Below are 16,962 nucleotides of genomic sequence, written 5' to 3'. Positions count from 1 at the left end.
TAATGCTACAAAGCGGGCATCTGGCTATCCGGACAAAACGCTCCGTGCGCCCTGCCCACGCCACTTGCTCTGCGCCCCCTGCCCATGCCATTCGCCCTGCCCGCCTATGCCATTGCTCGCTCCCGCCCCCGCCCCGCGGATTCACCCTAGCCGCCGCACGCCCCGCCTGCTGCGGCGTCTCGCAGAGCCGCCTCCACTGCGCCAGTTTGCCGCATGCGCCCACCCATGTTGCACTAGAAGCGACTGTTGTAAACATATGTGTCAAGTGTTTCAGATGTTCCAGATGTATGTTGCAAGTGTTTTATATGGACATTGCAAAAGTAGATCAGAATGTTGCATATGTTGCAGTGGCTATACACATATGTTGCAAGTGTCTATTCAAAATGTTTCATCTACTTTAGACGTATGTTGCAAGTGTTTTATCGAGATGTTGCATATGTTGCTGTGGCTATACGCATATGTTGCAAGTGCATGTTACAAATGTTTCATCTACTTTAGACGTTTGTTGCAGGATGTGCTTTTATATTGCAAGTGTTTCATGAGGATGCGTAGGTGGTCCCCGCAGGCGTAGGTGGTCCCCATGTGCGTGATACGAATGCTGCAGAAGTAGATCTGGATGTCGCATATGTTGCAATGGCTATACACGTATATTGCAAGTATCTATTCAGCATGTTTCATCTACTTAGACGTATGTTGCAAGTGCTTTTATCTAAATGTTGCATATGTTGTAGTGGCTATACACATATATTGCAAGTGTATATTTTAAATGTTTCATATGCTTCAGATGTATGTTACAGAAAGTGCTTTAATGTTGTAAGTGTTTCATGACCAGGCATAGACACAGGTGGCCCCCCGTGTGTTCATGTGTTTCATTTACATACAAGGTCCATAGTTGGATGTTGCAATGTTAGTTGGGCAACAAAATAAAATGTAATCTACATAGCCAACCTCTAACCAGAGAGGTCGATGGCGCCATCTGTCAGTGATTATGGCATATGGTTACCGTGTGTCATTGTTTTTTGTTGTTTGCAAATTTTCTTGACATCAACACGACCAATAAACATGATCCAAGCAACGACTTTAATTAGTCTATGTACCCCCTGCTCTCGGGCATCGTTGGCTTGCAGAAGCAATTACGTCTAGGCCATGGCAAGCACGAGGCAACCTCAAGTCATGGAATTAGATGAGCAGAGCTCCATCGAAGCCAAAGACTAGCGAAATTGAACTGCTGGGCTGTCTGTCTAGTCTGAAGAGAATATCACCGGATGGTTGGGCCCTCAACGGTGGCAGCCGGTGGTCTATTGGTTCCATCCACACCAAGGAAGGAAGGATAGATCGGCCGGTGGTATCCATCGATTCCATGCTGTGTGCCGTTTGCTTTTCGTGACATGCTTAGAGCATCTATGGTCAGCGTACAACAGCAGCAGAGCAGGCAGCAGGTGATACGGCATAGCAGAAGACCAGGCAGAAGTAGGCGCGTGCCCAGGCAGCAGCAGGTGCATGCAGCAGGCGCGGATTGGCGCAGCAGCAGGCTTAGCAGCATGCACCGGTGTCTGGACGCACACGTCTAGCTGGATGTCTCGAGCGCTAGCCTAGCCCATAGTTGGCCATGCAGCCCGAGCCCGTCGGCCCGGCCCAAGGCCTTTTTTTTGGCCCGGCCCAAGCACGGCCCGGAGGAGCAGGCCGTGCCTGGGCCTTACCCCAGGCACGTAGGCCGGCACGGCACGGCCCGCTACAGAACCAGAGGCCCGCTGGTGGCCCGACCTGCTCGTCTGCCGTAGCCGCAGGCCGCAGGCCCGCAGCCTCCTCCCCCGTCCCCGTGAGGCCGCGAGCCCCACGCTCCCAGAGTCCTAGTTCCCAGCTCCCACCCCCGAATCCCCGATTCCCCTCCCCCTCCCCGCGCAGCCCCGAACCGGCGAACCCTAACTCCCTTCCCCTCTCTCTCCCGGCGCAACAACGGCGCCCGCGCCCCTCTCCCTCCCTCCCGACGGCAGCCCCTCTCGCGCGGCCCCTGCAGCGGCGCTCTACTGCTCTAGCGAGGAGGCGGCGGGATCCGGCGCTCCCCTGCAGCGGCGGAGCTCGCGCGGCCCCTGCAGCGGCTCTCCTCCGGCGCGGACGTCTCCGGGCAGGGGCGGCGCGGATCCAGCGTGGGACGGCGCGGATCTCCTCCTCCGTGGTGGATCCGCTCCCCGCGTCCTCCGTCCCTCCCTTCTCCGGCGGATCCGGTGAACAGCGGCGGCGGTGCGTGGATATGGGCTCGGGAGCGGCGGATCCGGCACCGGTGCAATGGCGGCAAGCGGATCCCCTTCGCGCTTCCCCTCTCTCTCTGTCGGCCGCTTGCGAGCAGCGTCGCTCTCCCCCCCCCCCCTCCCTCTCTCTCTCTATCGGCAGCTAGTGGGCCTCGGACTGGCATGGCCCGTGATTCTGGTCGTGCCTCGCGGGCCGGCACGGCACGAAAATCGTCCCATAGGACCGTGCCTGGGCCGGAGGCCAGGCCCGTTGGCTATCGGGCCATGCTTTCACGGGCCCGTGCCGTGCCGTGCCGTGCCGGGCCGGCCCGTTGGCCATCTATAGCCTAGCCCCTATTTTATAGCAGTGGGTGGCGTGGGCCTACATATATGTAATGGCCATATCTTGTATCTGTTGTCTCGTGCCGACTAATGAAGTACCTTTTTAATGATAAAGGGTCTGTTTGGATCTTCTTGGCTCCAGAATTTTTACGTCTGTCCTATGTTTTTCAGCCAAACAGGTACAACTTTCTAAAGAGGTAATTCAAAAACTAAACATTTTTGTGGAGGTGCACCCCGGTGGAATTTGTGGAGAGTCCAAATAGGCTAGAAATAAAACCGACACAAATTACTGCATCAACACTCGTCACGTGCGCGGTGCAGATGATGGACTTAGGCAGATGGGTATAGAACGAAAGATGAGATAAATGCTATTCGTTTTCCATATTAGTGGAGCTGCACCCATCATGGTTATTGGGCTTACCTTCTAAGCATCCTTACATTCAATACTTTTGGCACGGCACCACCTGTGCCCAGGCCAGACCAAAGAAGCAAAAGCCCATTTGAGTTACTATATTGGCCCGTGTAGATGTTCCAAGGCCTAAAACAAAAACTGGGTTTGGCCCGTGCAGCCGAGCAAGAACAAAATGAGAGAAGCTTTGGTGGTGCTGGCCATAAGGCACATTATTTTTTTTTCTATTTTTGTGCTGGTTTTGAATTAATTTCTATTGAAGGTTGCTGGGGACTGCTTATAGAAATTCATTTACACTGGCAGTTAACCGTACAGCCAGTGGAAAATATATTTCTACCAGTAGTGCGCAGTCACCGCAAGTAGAAATACCCTACTTTAACTAGCATTTCATACTAGTTGTCCAAATCTGTCTTCGGTAGAATAAACCAAAGTTTTACGTCCTTAAAATTCAGTTGTAAGGACGGGTGCAGCGAAGCAGGCCATCGTACCTAGTGAATTTTTCATGGCGATGCCTTGCTCTCTATCGGAGATAGCGGGTGTTGGGTCTTATAGTTGAATAGAAATGATGCGGTGTTCCAAAGGTTAGTTGCTAACTCTCTTTTGCAGGTAATTTTCAGGGGGACTTTTTGATCAGGCAATGGTCCCTATTATGTAAAGAGGAAGAGAGAGGGGCGTTGAAAGAAGTTGCAGGCATCTGGAAGGCGCGGCACTGCAATTTTTTGGAGTTCATGTGTGGAAGAACCAGAGAAGTATAGGACTGTGTAGAGTCCTATGATTTTTGTTTTGTCACTCTCGTCCACTAGGAATTATGAATTGTGATCTGTGATCTAATTGTACCAGCAATCTCAGGTGTGAGATGTCAGGATTTTAGAGATCCATTTGTATCGGCAATCTCAGGTGTGGAGAGATGTCAGGTTTTTAGAGGTTCTTCTTTGTCCGCCTAGCGGAATTGTGGGCTAAGCTCCCTGTTTGTATTACTTGACCATAAGCATTCACTTGTGAATGTGAAGGCTGTAATATTTTTTATTCCGTAATCTAAAAAAATAGTGAAGCCGTCCATCCTCACAAGTGCTACATTCAACATTTCGGGGACGGGCTGACTTGAGCCTAGTCTGGACGAAAAAACACAGGCCAAGGCCTGAAACAAATCAGGCCTAGCCTCAACCCAGCAGAATTTACATGTATTTTATTTTATATATTTCAAATTTAAAAGGCGTATACCAGGTTGTCACAGCTGAGTGAGATGACTTTAATTAATATCTATATCCTGTCTGCCAGTAATAGTTGGGCCTGGGCATCAGATTTTGGCTTGATAGAGATTGGGCTTTTCCTTGACCCAACTGAGGAAATGGTCATATCTGCTCCATTGTCTATTGATTTGAACAAAAAATGGAATCTCTTAATGTATTTTCATGCACACACAACACACAGAAAGCTGGAAAGTGTTTTGATTCGTACAAAGTTGTATCATTAATATTCTGGGAGTAAACATTATTGGTGATACATATGAGCATGGAAGTCCGGACATAAACACACACTATTGATGATGCACTCATACAATTCAAATGTATACTCAAAGAGATTTTTTAAAGATTACACTCAAAGAGATGAATGCCCTTCTCATTCCATGTTTGTTCCTCGCACTAGAAAACATAATAAACCTTGGCTTGTATATATAGCCCACTCTTTATGAATTGAATGTTCATACACCACCATCACTTTGTCCCATCTATACTAAATATGCTACTAGCTTAGTGGTCCAAATTCAAACCTAGTTGAGCAGTTGGAGGAAACCAACATACCAGTATGAGATTAGAAGTCCTTAATGTAATGCAGCAGGCTCAACCAATAGTTTCCAGTGGAACTGGTGTTGAACTTTAGTTGATACACAACATTTGCCATGGGAAATGCTAGCAGGAGCACCAATGACTTGTGCATCTCCAAATTGTAGTTTCCAGTTCTAGGAAAACAAGCACAGTAACTTTCCATAAGCAATTCAGAGTCATAGTTTCATCCTGATATGAAGGTTCGATCATCAATTTCATGATAAATATCAATTCAACATAAAAACACCGTATTCAAACAGTATGAGATTCATATTCACTTTCCAAACATAAACAGGCACCACTTACATGCACTAGATGCTGATGTGGTCGCCACTGACCATCATTTCTTCCATGAGTTTGACGCTTAGCCTCTTTCCATGCAGATATAGTGTGTGTTTCAAGCTGCTCTTCTGTCAAGTTCGAGCCATGAGTTTCTAGCTGCAGTCAAAGCATGAGTATTTTATAAAACAATTCAACCAAAGTAACATCCAAAGATAAGCCCACATAAAGCTCAACCATATATATATTTCTTTACAGTCCATCACATACTATCGTGCTTTCAGTTTACAACACACAACAGCATAGCGGCACCGATTAATACGTTAGTCATTTATATCTCTGTTCCAAGAGTACATTGAATTTTTGTTCTCCGTAATCCTCCTAACAATGTTTCCACAATTTTCACTATATTAATCCCATATTTTAGAACTACTATTGATCATTTTGGATGTACAAAAATGATACTAGCATCAACAGGATGACAACCAGTTGACACAGACTGGATCTGCAGCATGTAGATTGAAATCAAAGTCAAATTGATTGGATTAGGGTTAGGGAGGGATGGGAACCGACTGCAGAGGGGCTGCAGCATTGGGCCTGGATGCGTAGCCGCCAAGCGGCTGGGGCCTGTTGGTATTTCTTAACGCATACAGAAATAATCCGCAAGCACATGGAATTACCGTTGTAGCATTTCACCCGGAAATATTCAAGGTATCATATTTCCACAGGAAACGGAGGTGTAAGAGTCTCTTAAGCTAGTTCACCTAATGATAATAAGAAGAAAGATAGCTCGGGTAACGAGGTTTTCTAGGAATAGAGATCCTCAGTTAAGATAGCTTTGCCACTATCGACTTACTTCGGGCATCGGCTTATACTTGGTCTGTCAAGTACCTCCGGCTTCCAGCTCTATGCCAAACCTGAACGTGGGGAATTACGAGGGACGGACAGGGCTGTCACCACCTGCCGCCTACCCCTCAACCGTAGGGAACGAGGCAAACGAAGGTAGCGTCTAGCCTAGACACCACGTCTATGCTATCGACTACTATTCTAGCGTCGATCAGGGTTATCCATCATTATCAGGGCCCTCTACTAGAGTATTCGTCATAAGGACGAACGACGAACCCACAAGTAAATAATGAACAAGACTAACTTAAAGTAGAACTCACCATCGAAGATAAACACGAACCCCATACTCCAAGTAGTATTCGGAACGTAGAGGTACAAGTGTAGAAGAGCCGACGATTCCCGGCATTCCTTCCGCTAAGTGTACAAGTGGCCCCGAGTACAATAGTGCAGGTAGCCGACAACTCCGGTACTTCTCCACTCTTACTCTCTCACTCCCTACACTAGAACTAGCTAGAAGCTAAGATAAGGGTGTGGCTCTTCTTCTCTTCTTATTACATTGTGCCCTCTAGTGTTGTGTTTCTTCCTTGATGCTCAAATGAGGAGGGGAGAGTCCTCCTTTTATAGGTGGAGAGGAGGGGGTTCCATGGAAAATGCTTCATCCCCTCATGGAAAGCACAAAACCAACCACCATACTGCCATCTAGGTGCACTGAACCTGGACGACACCCTAGGAACCGACATGGCGGCATCTGTCAACACGCGAAAGATGGACCCGAGAGGCCCCAGTGGTGGTGCGGGCGCACCAGTAGTGAAGCCGCACCCCAACTTACTAATTAAGGCGGGTGACAAATAACAGGTTTGGGGACTGAAGAAAGATAGAGGCGAGCCGACATTACTGGTTAAGGACATGTTCTTGGGTGAACACATATTATACAACGTCGAAGACTGCAGGCTTGTAAGTACACATACTAAAAAAGTCAACAACATGATGATTGAACAGTGTTATATGTGTGGATAAAAAAATAGGAAAGTTTATTTTTTTCATACGTATATTAAACAAGTTTAAATAACTGCAGGTCATGGCGCCAATACTTGTAGAGTGGCATTGGTGCCTTTATATATGGGATTTCGAGAGGAAGAAGGTAGTGGTGCTAGATCCAAAAAACATGAAACTAGGAAATTCAGTATTGGAGGATAAGCACAAATGCTACATTTTGTTACTCAATTCTGGTATGAATGTGTGCTGGAGAAATCTCACAAATAGCAATAACAACAATATTGATAATTGGGACACTGAATACATTGATGTCATCGGGCGAGAAGCAAACAGGTAACACACTACTACTATATATTAAATAGAAAAAAAGTATTAGACAAATTAATTATAGTTATTTTTTTATAATAACAGCATCAACACTGGATTGTATACAATCTTCTATGCAAGATACTTCAATGGGGAAGTCATAACAAGGGTGTTGACTAAGGTGAGACAAATAAATCGGGAAAAAAACTATGGTCTAAGACAGTTATTGTGAATATGAATGATAACGTTTTCAATATTTTCAGGAGGCCACCCAACTGCAAAGGATGAACCTAATGTACCAGCTTCTGAAGATGGATGGCAACATTGGCAATCCGCCATCATCAATAAGGAATGCAATGTACCATTGCGAATAGAATTGGGAAAAGGGACATACAACTTTTGCAGAATGCTTTTGACGAATTGGTGAACTGATGTTCCATGCTATTAAGACTTTAATGTAAACGATATACTTGTCAGGAAGTGGGAATATGCATGCTTGCGTTATTAATTACACTGCAGTGCTAATGGTTGAACGAAAACTGAGAAATGTCAAAGTGGATTAATAACAAGTAAATATCACGATTGTTTGGGGACTTGTTTGAGCAAATTGGGGACAATAAGAAGAAATGTAATGATCTCTAACAAGCAGTGCAATGCATATAAATAAAAAGATCAAAAGACAAAAAAAATTGTAGAGCCTATTACTCTAATAAAAATGCGTGTATGGAGATTTAGGGTTTAGGGTTTAGAGTTCAGTAGAGTGCACTGCATAATGGGAGATTTATATGGTACTCCCTCCATCCCAAATTGTAAGTCATTCCAAGAATCTTGGAGAGTCAAAGTTTTTCAAGTTTGACCAAATTTATATAACAAAATAATAATATTTATCATACCAAGTAAGTATCATTAGATTCTTCATTAGTTATATTTTCATATTATACCTATTTGATGTCATCAATCTTTGTGTTTCTCTCTATAATTTTAGTCAAACTTGAAAAAGTTTGACTCTCCAAGATTCTTGGAATGACTTACAATTTGGGATGGAGGGAGTAGTATGGAGGGTATCCGATCCCTTTCAATAAAAAAAGCATTGAGGGCTGTTTGTTCAGAGATTTCAAGAGACCAAAAGGGTGATGACATTTCAAAGACTTTAGAGGTATTCAGAAAAATGCGTGCAGAAGATCCAGGTTTCCAATTCAGTGTAGATTTGGATGATGAGAAAAAAGTTAAAACTCTACTATGGACAAGTGGAAGGAGCCGAGTACAGTATAACTTCTTTGGTGATGCAGCCCTGCAGTAAAATCTGGTCACATGCATAATCCACGTACTACGTGTGTCTGCAACTTTTCAAAGATCCATGCGAGAGCGAGAGTCTCGAGACTTGCATCGACGAAGCAGTCGTGGAAGTGCAGCCTGAGCAAGGAAGCGCCCATGCGAGCAGACCGAAAAAACCTTGAGTATCAGCGGTCTGAACGGCCAGGCTTTTCTAGAGATCCGTGCCAGCTGTACGACTGCTATTAGTGTCATTAGATTAATTATAAAAGTACTAATATTTATTATACAAAATTAGTGTCATTAGATTAATTATACTCTCTCGGTTCCAAATTATGAGAAAAAAAAATTTCACTCCACAATAACAAGTACATATTAGGTACATTAGTGTACCACTTCCCTAAAAAGTAAAAAAAAACAAATATATAATGGTTTCTTTTACAATCTTATCCAGACGGGAGTGCGTATGTAACATACTAACATGCAATTGTTATGGGAGAGAGTATACTACAATCCGGACGGGAGTGGCAACATGATGTGACAACACTTTGGCCCCGTTCGTGTGCCTTTAAACCCGGCTTGATCCGCTTCTTTTGTCATTCGGAACAGTGTTTTCCTCTCACAAATTCCTCCAGCATTCCTCCAAATCATCTAAATTTCTCCAGAATTCCTCCGAGCGAACAGGCCCTTCCTCAAAAAAAAAACATGATGTGACAACAGCTCACGCAATTGCAGGAGTCGTGCTTTGGCGCAGCAACAATTGAAACTCTGGTAACTCTGAAATTACTTGAATCGGTATTGCTAGGAGATCCCTTGTCCAGTACAGCTCTCTTGCATCGAGGGAGTTACTTCGACGCAACATAAAAAATTCTGATGATGGTCACCCAACAAATTACTTGAGAACGAGATGAGTAGCCGTGTACGCATTGAGCAATAAAAATGAAGATGAGCCAAAGACAATTTGGTATATTTATAAGTATATGTGATACTATAATTGCTACTTCTACAAAAGAAAGACTATACTATCTATGTTCACAACCTAGTTTCATGTTCCATGCCAAGAGAAAGTTGAACGAACTGACAATCAAATGGCACATACCAAAAAGGACTAGCATGTAACACTACATAATGCCCCTGCACGGAACAAATGAACAGCTTCAGAACCTTCAACATGGCGAGCAAATTTACTTGGCTATCTTTTCAGTCAGCAACAATTAAGAAGCTTGAAAGCTGGATTTTTAGGTAATCTTTAGGAAAATAATGATCATATTTTTGTATATTCACTGAAGCTAAACCAATATAGCAAATTCAGCATGTTGACACAATCACCTTTATATGTAAATGTAAAAGGGTACTCTTGCTTCCTAAGATCAGTAGTTGATCACAAGCTTTTCGCAATAAAATGCCATAACTCACAACAGAGCATGTTTTATTTTGCATAAATTAAAATAAGAAAGTGAAGCAACAAGAAAATCAAGCAAGCTGGTAACTTCTAGCTCTTGGAGCACTTAGAGTGATACATATTCGGTAGTGAGAAAATGGAATACTACTGAACAACAAATGAGAGGCCTCCATTGACATCATGCTATAGAATTAATTGGAACAAAAATGAATACAGAACTTCTATAAAATTATTGTGCTTTCAAAAGTGAATTAGTAGCTTACCTACGCTGTGATTAAATGCAGAAGAAGTATTATATATATGGATGTGAACAAAGTAGTATAAATGCTTCAGGAGAACAGGGAAATCTGTATAGAACAAAATATATCACAATATATATAGGGATGAATAAAACGTCTTGAAATTAAAAGGATAAAGGATAGATCTATATATAAGAAAAGGAAAAGAAACATGGCTGCAGAACACAACCAAGATATTAACTGATTGAATAAAAAAAAGATATTAATTGATCTTTCAAAATAAATTGGATAAGTGGATAAAAAAAACAAAAAAAATTAAACTGTGCGTTAGAACAAACATTTAGTAAAAAAAGGAAAACATTTAGTAAAATAAGGATAAATCTAAATCCATTAAATAGACTGCAAAAAAAAGACTCTCTAGTCAATCAGTTCGCATGCATTGTCTATTAATCGAACGGATATATACTTACAACGGTGGTCCATTTAGTAAAAAAATATATAAACCTGATTTACTACAATTTCTTAGAAAGGGGACATGTCTAAGCTGGCTGACAAAAGGATTAACACGACAATGGGGGAAAAACATGGCTTGTGGTAATAAAAAAAATGAGGTATGTGCGTACTAGTAATGTGAACTAAAGGAGACATGGTTACCTCCAAAGATTACTGAGAGAATGGTTGAAAATGGGAGAAATAAAGAAAGCTACCTGAAGTTAAGCAACAAGAACAGGTACTACATTAACAATGAAAAATATCAGGTGAAGGTTGACGCCTTAATGGATCCAAGCCAAACCTGTAGACAAACCAGAGGAAGATTAGTACAAGGATATACAACAAATCAGTGGTAAGGAAAATAATAAAACAAAGGATCTGGTAAATATAAAAGAGCAGGGAATGCAATACTTATGAATAAAAAAGAGAAGGCAAGGGATTTATGAAAAGTAAAACAGAGCATGCTTCTTGGTTCAAACTATAAAAGAGCAGGCAAGGCACTTATGCAAAGTAATAAATAAGATCTGAAAAGAGAGGACTAAATCGAGAAGTTTGGTTACAAGAAAACATTATTAGTAGCACTGTTCGTATTTGCTTTTTCTATATCAATTATCTTTGTAATATTGTTATTTGTTCTCCACAGAAGCTAAGTAACACTAATGGCAATATAACTCTTTCACTGCCACTTTTATCTATACAGCTAGCTCCTTGATGCAAGCATCCCACGGGACCACGCGGCCTTTCTAGTACTCGATGAAATCAATAATGCATAGGCTAAAACAAAAAAAAGGTAAAATAAACATTAGTGGAATTATAAGAAGTTAAAGATAGTCTGGTGTCAGGGAGCAAAGTTGCAAATAGCCATTAACAAACTGTATACCAAGCTGGGGTACTAATTCTCAGCAAGGGTGCATGTGGGAATCAACAATGATTCATTTAATAACAACACGTATAAAACTGATTTAACTCCCGTGCTCTTTTCTATTGAGAGAACAATTGTTTAAATATTTTCTTTACCACTCAATGGATCGTTCAAATGCAGTATGGTCGTACAAATGAAAGTAATACTGTTAATGGATTAAGGGAAGAAAATTACCTGAATTTGGCATTCAACAACACGTACTAGATCCAACAAAGAACACTATCACTTTAAGGTTGACAGGTTAATGAATCCAAGCCAAGACTGTAGAAAAACAATAATGACATACAGCAAAGTTAAATCAGGAAAGGGATTTCTGATAAAGAAAATAAAAAAACAAATGGAGAAACGACGAGATGTATCACTTCATAATACAAAAAAGCAGGCAAGGGATTTCTGATAAAGTCCAGCAGGAAAGGTATTTCTTAGAGTGCGGAAATCAGGTTGAAGACAAAGGAATAAATCGAAATGTGAAGAAAATAGAAAGGACCTTGAGCGCATCCTTCTTGGATCCACCTGAAGAAATGAAGAAGAACAAATGAAGAAATGAAGAAGAACAAATGAAGAAACGACGAAAGGAAGGGGAAAGGCACCTAACGGTGGACTTCAAATGAAATAGAGTCAGAGTGCAGAAAGAAGAGTAAAGCACTACGTAAAAAACGATTTTTAGCAACGGTTTAATTTTGTTTGTAGGGGCGGCTGGTGATGGAGCCGTCCCTACAGTGGCGTTCTCGAGTGCCTAGACATCAGTCACCCCTACAAATGGGGTCTGATTTATAGGGGCGGCTCAATCACCAGCCGCCCCTGTAGTTTCTATTTGTAGGGGCGGCTGTGGCTGGTGATTGAGCCGCCCCTACAAATATCTCCGTATACATAGCTCCGATTTGTAGGGGCAACCAACCGCCCCTACAAATACCCCCGTATACATAGCTCCGATTTGTAGGGACGGCTCAATCACCAGCCGTCCCTACAAATGACCCACATATAAAAAGGCTGCAGAATCTTCTTCCTCTTCGGATTACTCACTCCATCCCGTGAAAGAAAGGTGGGGAGGTCTTGGACACCTCCCAAAAATTGGTCTACTAAGGGGGATGGTTTTGGTCTTAAATCCTTTGATAGAAAGGTTATAGTGGGTAGTCCACACTTTTTTTTAAAGTTTTAATGGTTGGTTAGTGAGTAATTAGAATTTTATTTTTCTCTCTCTTCTATGGTGCTTGAGCTACTTATGAAGCAAATTAGACCCAAGTTTTAAATGTACTAGGGTAAATTAAGGAGTGGAACAAGATCATACCCTTATTTGGTCCATGTTTCTTAATTTTAGTGAACAATTAGTTAGTTTTATGGATGTTTCATGTGCATGTGGATAAGGCTGGACGAAAAACTCGAAGCTCGTTAGCTCGCTCGGCTCGTGGCTGGCTCGACTCGGCTCGGCTCGGCTCGTTATGATAACGAGCCGAGCCGAGCCAAGATTTTAGCTCGTTAGCTATAACGAGCCAACTCGAGCCAGCTCGCGAGCCGCTTGCGAGCTAAACGAGCCAAGCTTGCAAGAAAAAAAGTATCAAAACTTGTATTAGTTTTTGTATTACTTCGTGTCTTGCACTTTACAATTGACTGGTAACTGATCTAGACCCTATAAATTGACTGGTAACTGGTCTAGATGCATTTCTTTTATATTATTATTATTCTCAAACTTTAGATAAATGCAAATATTATGTTTTGTGTATTTTTTATACCTGGCTCGCGAGCTTAACGAGCCAGCTCGAGCTTTTAACGAGCCGAGCCGAGCTGGCTTTCTGGCTCGTTAGGATAACGAGCCGAGCCGAGCTAGCTCGTTATCTTAACGAGCCAGAACGAGCCGAACCCAAACAAGCCGAGCCGGCTCGTTATCCAGCCTTACAGGTGGATCTAGATCTAGGGTTTGGTTTTTTTATTAATTTTGTTTTTGTAAATTTATGTTTGATTAAATTAGACTAGGGTTTGTATGAAAGATATTGGGTAAAGTATAATTGTTGCTAATTGTTGTCTTTAAAATTATTTATTGTAATCAATAAATATGTATTTTAATTATTTATAGATAAATGGGTCATTAATTAATTTTCCTCTACCATGGTGTGTTTGTATGCTTCATGTAATTATATTAGATTTATATTCATATATATCTAAAGTATATACAATTATTCTCACGTAATTATTACTTTAATTCATTTTTATATATATCTAAATAAGTAGTCCTTTAATACTTGTTTTGTTGTTGTTGTAAAAAATGGAGTACAGGAACTCTTGGATGTATGGTTCATTAAGGTTCAAGGCAGATTTCCGTGAAGAGGTGGATAAATTTATTGAAGCCGCAAAGAAGCATGCAACGACATTGAAAGAGAATAAGGATACAATTATTTGCCCCTATAAAGATTGCAAGAACCGTATGGCATGGACAAATATGACTATCATCAGATCACATTTGATTATGCGAGGATTTGTTGAGGACTACACAGTGTGGATTTATCATGGTGAAACGGTTATTGTTAACGACGAGGATGAGGAGGAATACGTCGACGAAACCATAGAATCCCTGTCCCAATATTCAGCAGAGCTTGATGCACGAATGGATTTCGAGTTTGGTAATGAACAATGTGGTGATGCTGGTGGTTGGGATGGTAACGACGAAGGTGGTGCCAATAATGATGGTGAAGCACGTGTCGGGGATGAAGGTGATTTAGAGGACATGATTCGAGCCCTTGACTAGAGATTTTACTAAATAGCCCGAAAGGTCTAGAAAATTTAGAAAGGGTGACAAAAGCATCAAAGGAGACTGTGTATGGTGTTGAAAAGGGTTGTTTGACACATTGGATATTGCTACGTTTTGTGCTTGAGCTGCTCATCCTGAAGGTTAAGTACGGCTGGTCAGACTATAGTTTCAATGATCTATTACATCTCCTGTCATGGGTGCTGCCACAACCAAACTCAGTTCCCGACAACACATACCAAGCGAAGGTCATAAGTCCATTGACAATGGGGGTTGAAAAAATACATGCATGCCCCAACCGATGTATACTTTTTTATGGCGAAACGTTCAAGTCACTGGATAAATATCCCTAGTGTGGGGCCAGCTGGTACAAGAACAATGACCTTTATGGTGGGGATGAACCCTCCATGGGGAAAAAGAGGAATAAGAAGGGTACAAAAAAGGTGGTACAAGAATCCCCAGAGAACACTCCATTAGGCAATGATGCAAAGCAGAGAAGAATTCCTACCCTGGTAATGTGGTACCTGCCAGTGACCGACCGCTTGAGACGTATCTTCCTAAACCCTAAAGAAGCCGCACTCATGACATGGTGGGATGATGAGCGCAAGGTGGATGATGATAAGATTGCACACCCGACTGATTGTAGTCAGTGGCAAAGGTTTGATGAGAAGCATAAAGAATTCAGTGATGACCCAAGGAATGTACGGTTTGGCTTGAGCACCGATGGAATGAATCCCTTCAATGAGAGGATGAGCGACCACAGCACATGGCTAGTGATCTTGACCATGTACAACATCCCAATATGGTTGTGTCAGAAGAGAAAGTACCTTCTCCTCACTATTCTTATTTCTGGCCCTAAACAACCAGGCATTGATATAGACGTGTTCCTCGAGCCCTTGATGCAAGAAATGGAGAGGCTATGGAGACATGGGGAGCAGATGTACGATGCGTTCCGAAAGGAGGACTTCATATGTAGAGCAATAATATTTGTTACTACCAATGATTACCCTGCGATGTTTGCTTTGTCTAGACAGATCAAAGGGAAGACGGGATACTTGGTTTGCTTGGATGGTACTACATGGGTGTACCTGGATGCATCCAAGAAGATAGTTTACCTAAGGAACCGATGCTTCTTAAAGACAAGTCACAAGTACCGCAGCAAATTGTTGTTTTGATTTTATGACAACGCCCCAGAGATTGAACCCCCTCCGGAGAGACGTCATAACGGAGAACATGTGTACAGAATGGTGAAAAACATACGCGTCGTCTGTGGAAAGAAGAATCCGGATGGGACGAATAGAGATAGAAGCACACCTCCTGTCGAAGGTGTACCTTTCAAGAAACAATCGATCTTCTTTCAATATCTGCCTTATTAGCCAGACTTGGAGGTCCCCCATGCCATTGATGCTATGCACGTGCAGAAGAATGTCTTTGAGAGTCTCATTGCTACCTTGATGGACACAGGCAAGTCAAAGGATGGTCTGAAAGCACGGAAAGACATGGTGCAGCTAAACGTGATGCCACAACTTCACCCGGTACCTGAGGCTAATGGAAAATACACTCTGCCCGCGGCATGCTTCAACCTAACACCAGACGAGAAGAGAGCTATATGCACTTTCCTAAGGGGGATCAAAGTCTCGACTGGGTTTTCAGCAAATGTGAAGAAGCTAGTGTCGATGAAGGACTTGTCAATAACACACTGCAAGGCTCACGATTGTCATGTGATGCTGACAGTGTTTCTATCTATTTCAATCAGGGCTATAAAGTCAGAGTTCTTGAAAATGGCCATCACCCGCATGTGCTACTTCTTTTTGAAGATCTCACAGAAGACGATTAAGAAAGAGCTGAGTGACCTACATGAATTTGTGGCGGAGACACAAAACCAACTAGAGATGTGTTTACCTCCTGCTTTTTTTGATATAATGCCACATCTCATGATTCACATGATTCATCAAATACAGGCGCTTGGCCCTTGCTACTTGCATGAAATGTGTTCCTACGAGCGGTTCATGTTGGTTCTAAGTCGATACGTGCATAATCGAGCATACCCAGAGGGCTCCATGATAGAGGGTTACAGTACTGAAGAAGTCATCGAGTGCTGTCAAGAGTACCTAAAAGTACAGAAAGGGATTGGTAAACCCGATTCTCGTCACAAGGGTAGGCTGGCTGGGAAGGGCACCAGTGGTAGAAAAGTGTTCATCGACCATGATTACAAAGAGGTGAGTCAGACGCATTATAGTGTCTTGCAGAGTACACAACTGATGCAACCATATATTGATGAACACTTGGCTATCATTACGGCGGAAAGAAATGGCCGTTCGGATGATTGGGTCATGAAACAACACAAGCAACGACTAACTACATGGTTGAAGGACCAAAACATACCGTCTGAAGAAACCATAGACTCTATTACCTTCAGTAGGTTGGCGGAGGGGCCATCGAGACAAGTGACATCTTGGAATACTTATGACATCAATGGGTATATGTACTATACCCACGCAAAGGATAGTAAATATGTGAACCAAACAACGGCGTTAGAATAGAGGCTCTCAATGGATTAGGGCGAAAGATCCAATACTTTGGCATCATTGAAGAGATATGGGAACTTGACTATGGAAGGGATATAACGGTGGCCCTGTTTCAATGCCGCTGGATCAAACAAC

At 42.5% G+C, this 16,962-nt stretch overlaps 1 long non-coding RNA gene across 2 annotated transcripts; it reads right to left on the bottom strand.

Annotated features, from left to right (window-relative positions):
* Window positions 1–9,197: 9,197 nt before the first annotated feature.
* LOC136485842 (uncharacterized) lies at window positions 9,198–12,098 on the bottom strand. 2 transcript variants are annotated; one of them, XR_010766574.1, is made up of 4 exons: window positions 12,047–12,098; window positions 11,734–11,820; window positions 10,170–10,938; window positions 9,198–9,374 (listed from the first exon to the last, which is right to left on the bottom strand). It is a non-coding gene; the product is annotated as an uncharacterized lncRNA (long non-coding RNA). The 2 variants fall into 2 exon arrangements; XR_010766573.1 differs by lacking the exon at window positions 12,047–12,098 and having other exon boundaries at window positions 11,734–12,031.
* Between the last annotated feature and the right edge of the window lie 4,864 nt (window positions 12,099–16,962).

The sequence above is a fragment of the Miscanthus floridulus genome, chromosome 10 (genome assembly GCF_019320115.1).
Source record: "Miscanthus floridulus cultivar M001 chromosome 10, ASM1932011v1, whole genome shotgun sequence".
In the NCBI taxonomy this organism is placed as follows: Eukaryota; Viridiplantae; Streptophyta; class Magnoliopsida; order Poales; family Poaceae; genus Miscanthus; species Miscanthus floridulus.
This window is presented reverse-complemented; position numbering and strand designations above follow the sequence as displayed.